Genomic DNA, 6,332 nt, shown 5'->3' on the forward strand with positions numbered 1-6,332 from the left:
TTCCTCGAAAAATGCACGTCTCAAATGGTTTTTCCTATAGATTCTAAAAAATGAATTTAATCGCGAAACGTCATTCAGTCAGGACAAACAGTCTTATATATAGAGAAAAAATATGGAGTTGATATGTTCTTTATTTATTTATTACATTGTGAACAAAAACGAGTGTCTTCCTGATTATTCAATATATCAAATTAAAATAAAAAATAAGTGCTAAAGCCTTATTTGAATAACGATTTTCTTATAGCATCACCGACTGATGGCGGGTGTTAAAGAAAAGAGGAATCTGTGTCGCCAACAATCAACTTATGTAGGAAGACATCTTCGAGGATTGTGCTACGGTTGGTTAACGAACGAAGATTCAGAAGAAGCAGCCTTCTTGTGTAGGATGGCAGCCGAAAATTGGGGTCCCAATTTAAGCATCGTAAGGCAAAACGCAGAAATTGCTTCTGAACAGATTCAAAATTATCCTCGCTATTGTTATACTGCTGTGACCGGATGCAAGAGCAGTATTGCAGGACAGGCCGAACAAGAGAGATGTATAGGAGTTTCGTAATGAAAGGATCATTAAACTGTTTAGATCATTGTTTAATGAATTCATTAATAAGGTTAAGGAATAAAGGTCCAGGATGACTACTTTGGGGAACACCAGATGTAACGGGAACTTGTTTTGAGGTAGTCAGCCTCAGCATTACATTTGGGGTCCCAGGTTGTAAGTTAAAAGAGAGTAAACGCCTGCGCAGTCAAACGCCTTACTGACGTCTGTGTAAACGACGTCAGCTTGCATTTCAGAAAGGAAAACCTTATTGACCATGGAAGTAAATTCTAGCAGAAATGCTGCAATTTCGAAATTATTATTTCATTAAATAATTTGGGAATATAAGATAGTTTTGCAAAGCCCCTGTAATTTTGCATATCCGACTTTTCAACTTTTCTTGTGAGGAGGAATGATAAAAGATTCTTCCAAAAAGATGGAAAGACAGAAGATTCAAGGGATTGATTAAAAATCTTTATCAATGGACGAAGAAGAAAGGAACTGCACTCCTTGAGTAGATAACTTGGAATATTGTCAGGCCCAGAAGATTAGGAAGATTTTAATGAATTTTTAGCAGAAAGGAGAGAGGAATGGGAAATAATAAGTGCAGGTATAGAACTAAAGAAAGTAATACTATAAGGGTACGAATCATTATTAGAAAAGGCTGAAGAATTGGTTGATTGGAAAAAATTAGCAAATAGATTAGCAGAATCAGAGTCATTGCCATCTTTATCCGTCCCGAGAGAAAATGAGATGGAAAACTTGAAGATTTACTCATCAAGCTCATTGGATTTTGGGCAGATTGTGTTTTGCAACGAAAAAGATAATTCCCATATTTTAACTTTTTAAATATTTAGGTTATATATTTTTTTGGTTTGATAATCTGGGAGATAACTAGGGTGGCTTTGAAAAACACTCGAAGGAATTTAATTGGGAATACACATCTAAGAGGGAGTTTAGGGTGTCGAACAAACAATTAATAGCGGTATTAATATTAACCGAGTCATATAAAAAGACCAATCGGTTGATGATGACGTTAGCATTAAGCTAATCCTTCACAAATTCAAGATCAAGTATGCTATTCGAATGATTAGAAATTGAGCGAATAATGACCAAGAGATGTTCCGGTTATTTTCATGCACGTGTGAAAAAACATAAGAGTATGTATTATAAATATTCCGTGTAAAAAAAGACATGTTAACTGAGACAATCTCTGCGTCAGTGGGCGTACTACAACAGAAGAGTTCAAGCTGGAGAGTGGCTTTAACGGCAATTAATAGTCCTCCACCTCAAAATCAGATATGGTTGAATTTAACCATATTTCTAAAATCGATTATATTCGTATAGAAGGAACTCATAGCTATAAAAGATTCCTAAGTTAGAAAATAATATTTTGATAATGAATAGAAACGTGGTCGAACGGACTTGATGGGACTGGAAGGGTGACAGGCTGGTTTCGATTTATTGGCTTGAACACCTAAACAATCATGGGTGGAGGCCAAAATTTGAGATCACAAATGATTGGGAACATATCATGTGAAACATTAATTTTGAAAGATGCTACTTCACGAGCAGTAGAGAAATTAAATTTGGTAATTGACACGCTAGCAGTTGATTTGCTAGGCATATAGGCCGCCAATGACTCTGAAGTGGTGTCCGACGAAAGTCGAGTTGATGGGACTGAAGGTAAAACTTGAGTTGTTGGGCCAAAGAAGCGCCGAGATTGCATTTAACTCTGTGTTATATTGTACGCAGGTCTAACTGGGGGCAGGGTCAACTACAGGGTCTACTGGGACTATTCCAGGAGATACAAAAGGGGATACAACAGGGTCATGTTTTAACAATCACTCTGAGTAGGCGATAATGACGTTGGAGATAAATCCGAGTTGCTATGCACAAAAGAGGCGTAGGTGTGTGGACAGACAGATAGGCAAATGAAAAAATTAAGGCTTTAACCGGCGATTTGGTGGAGATTCGAATTTGTATTTTCTAAGCAAACTCAAAACTAGAGTAAAAGTTACTCGAGAGCTGTTTAGCCACCGTAAGTTTTATTTATTGTTTCTTTTCAAAATTATACATTACGTTAAAATCAATTTGCTGTTCGATGCATTTTGGGCACGACCAACGCAAGTACAAGAGAGCACCAAAACATAGAAATCAAAACAGACAATAACAACACGGAACTGACGCAGCGTTCAACAAATGCAATAATCAACAGACTTACGCTGCACAACAGATAGTATTTTATTAATGTTATAAAGCACAAAAAATTAAACATTTAGAAATAAAACGCAGGATCAAAGCGCAAAAATATATAAAAATCTTGAAAAACAAGTAAATCACGTGAATTTCCATCAACTGAGAACTCTCTCTGGAGGAATAAATGCCCCTTACTAGACAATAACCGGAGCCAGTCACCCTGCTGGATCGAACAATTTGAAATTTGTGACAGGACCTCACGATTGGGTGCGGACTGCCTAGATATCAGTTCGAATAGGGAGAAAATATCGGTTCTAAAATATCGGTCTAAACCTCTTCATTGGATGTCCGTTTTTGCAGGGGACCCCGGAAAATTCCGCGATTGCTCGACCTGTTGTCGATTTGGATTGAGCTCCTGCCAGCACATCGTCGACGTACAAATTATTTGCAATAATGAGACTTGATAGAGAGAACTTAATTCATACAATAATTGATGTAGCTTCAGCCTTGTAAACAACATTGTGCGGAAGACAAAAGTTATCCGAACTTCTGCTTGGAGGGACTTGTCGTATATGACTTAATTCCAGATATTCCCGGATTAGTGCGTCGTACTTCTCTAGATGTCATCGCAATTATTAAATGGCAGTGTGACGAAGTAACTGCCATTTTTATCCATCCTGGATGTTTACCGGAAGTTTTTCTCACAAAATAAGCTGTGCTCCTTTCCCTGCTTGATTGGGATAACATTTTGTGGGATATGGATTGAGCGAAACATGAGTGACGAAGGATGATTCACATTTGGCAATGGCCATAGAAATGGTGTCGGTAAAGTTCCCGCCAAAAATCGTTTCTTGACCCAGGAGAGTACCATATATATTGAGATAGAAGCCACCTTTTAGGTAGCACCTAATAATATGAATGGGAGAATATCAGCGCCGAAAAGCATCTATCTATGAGCTGCCAGAGAAAGGAGGGTCGGCTATGGTATATGAAGGCAGCAGAGACGCATTTTTAATACCAATGTGACTGTGTTGAGCTCGAAATCAAGAAGCTCTTTTTCCTATATTCGGATTTTCTTAGTATTTTAATGGGTAAGTCAGATTGCACTACAGCGCCTAGGTGTAGCACATCGCTTAGACGATCTGTCAGGCTTGTGAACAACATTGAGCGGAAGACAAACGTTATCTAAACTAGTGCTTGGCGGGACTTGTCGCATATGATCTAATTCCAGATATTCCCGGATTACTGCGTCGTACTGCTCTGGATGTGATCGCAATTCTTAAATGGCAGTGTGACGAAGTAACTGCGATTTTTATCCATCCTGGTTGTTTACCGGAAGTTATTCTTACAAAATAAGTTGGATTTCCCTCCCAGTTTGATTGGAATATCCTCCACTTTCCAAAATGTTGTGGGATATGGATTGAGCGAAACTTCAGTCGAAAGGATAATACAGATTTGCGTATGGCCTTAGAAATTGGGTTGGTAAAGTTCTTGGCGAAAATCGTTTCTTGAGCCAGCAGAGAGCCATGTATGTTGAGTTAGAAGACGCCTATTAGGTGGCCCCTAATAATATGGATGGGAGAATATCAGCGCTGAAAAACGTCTATCTATGAGCTGCCATAGAAAGAAGGATCGGTTAATTGGAAGTTTGTAAGCTTTGTCAAAGCAATCTGGGGGATGATATATGAGTGCTTGCTAGCTTTGGGAGAACATAGGCTGAGGTTTCAATATGAATGGGCTTGGATGAGAGTCAAGATTAAAATGGCACAGCTTTTGCGGCTGAACCGTAATATCTTGATCCAACGCGGGGACCTATGTGTCGACGATGAGAATGCCATGAGAATTTGTGGGGAAAAAAGTTTAAACGGTAGCTTGGCTTGAAGTCAATACTACTGGAGTTGTTAAGGCAGAGAGCACCTGGGGACTATCACAATGAAGAAGCGTATTGTATTATACACGTATAATATCACTAGTGCAATCTTTTAATTGGTGGTGTCAGACTGACACTCTCTTTGGTACGGACATTTGTAGGAAGCGTGGACATAGTCGCACACTGTAGTTTACCTTCTGACATAGTTGTAATGATGGAACGTTGTGGTCACTGTTGCTCCGAAAGTATTTAAGTGGTTGGCGTAATCGTGGAGCGATTATTTCCTTAACGAACACGTGAGCTTAGAAAATTTAGAGGACCAAAGAAAAATGCGCAGACAATCTCAGTTTTTTGTGTTAACATTTAAGAGCCGTTAAACATCCCTAAATTGTGCTTTGAAGATCTTTAAAGTGTGCTCCACACTTTTGGGAGGTTGAGAGAAGATTAAAAAGTATTTTCTGTTGATTAAATACTAATAGTCTCTTTTTTTCGAATCGCTCCGTCAGGCTCGCCACGCTGACTGAAAGCCGCTTGTTTTGGGAATGAAACAATTTTTTCCCTGGCAGCAGTCATTAATTATTTTTATCCGAGTTGCTATGCACAAAAGAGGCGTAGGTGTGTGGACAGACAGATAGGCAAATGAAAAAATTAAGGCTTTAACCGGCGATTTGGTGGAGATTCGAATTTGTATTTTCTAAGCAAACTCAAAACTAGAGTAAAAGTTACTCGAGAGCTGTTTAGCCACCATAAGTTTTATTTATTGTTTCTTTTCAAAATTATACATTACGTTAAAATCAATTTGCTGTTCGATGCATTTTGGGCACGACCAACGCAAGTACAAGAGAGCACCAAAACATAGAAATCAAAACAGACAATAACAACACGGAACTGACGCAGCGTTCAACAAATGCAATAATCAACAGACTTACGCTGCACAACAGATAGTATTTTATTAATGTTATAAAGCACAAAAAATTAAACATTTAGAAATAAAACGCAGGATCAAAGCGCAAAAATATATAAAAATCTTGAAAAACAAGTAAATCACGTGAATTTCCATCAACTGAGAACTCTCTCTGGAGGAATAAATGCCCCTTATTAGACAATAACCGGAGCCAGTCACCCTGCTGGATCGAACAATTTGAAATTTGTGACAGGACCTCACGATTGGGTGCGGACTGCCTAGATATCAGTTCAAATAGGGAGAAAATATCGGTTCTAAAATATCGGTCTAAACCTCTTCATTGGATGTCCGTTTTTGCAGGGGACCCCGGAAAATTCCGCGATTGCTCGACCTGTTGTCGATTTGGATTGAGCTCCTGCCAGCACATCGTCGACGTACAAATTATTTGCAATAATGAGACTTGATAGAGAGAACTTAATTCATACAATAATTGATGTAGCTTCAGCCTTGTAAACAACATTGTGCGGAAGACAAAAGTTATCCGAACTTCTGCTTGGAGGGACTTGTCGTATATGACTTAATTCCAGATATTCCCGGATTAGTGCGTCGTACTTCTCTAGATGTCATCGCAATTATTAAATGGCAGTGTGACGAAGTAACTGCCATTTTTATCCATCCTGGATGTTTACCGGAAGTTTTTCTCACAAAATAAGCCGTGCTCCTTTCCCTGCTTGATTGGGATAAAATTTTGTGGGATATGGATTGAGCGAAACATGAGTGACGAAGGATGATTCACATTTGGCAATGGCCATAGAAATGGTGTCGGT

The sequence above is a fragment of the Drosophila virilis genome, unplaced genomic scaffold, assembly GCF_030788295.1.
Source record: "Drosophila virilis strain 15010-1051.87 unplaced genomic scaffold, Dvir_AGI_RSII-ME tig00001625, whole genome shotgun sequence".
In the NCBI taxonomy this organism is placed as follows: domain Eukaryota; kingdom Metazoa; phylum Arthropoda; class Insecta; order Diptera; family Drosophilidae; genus Drosophila; species Drosophila virilis.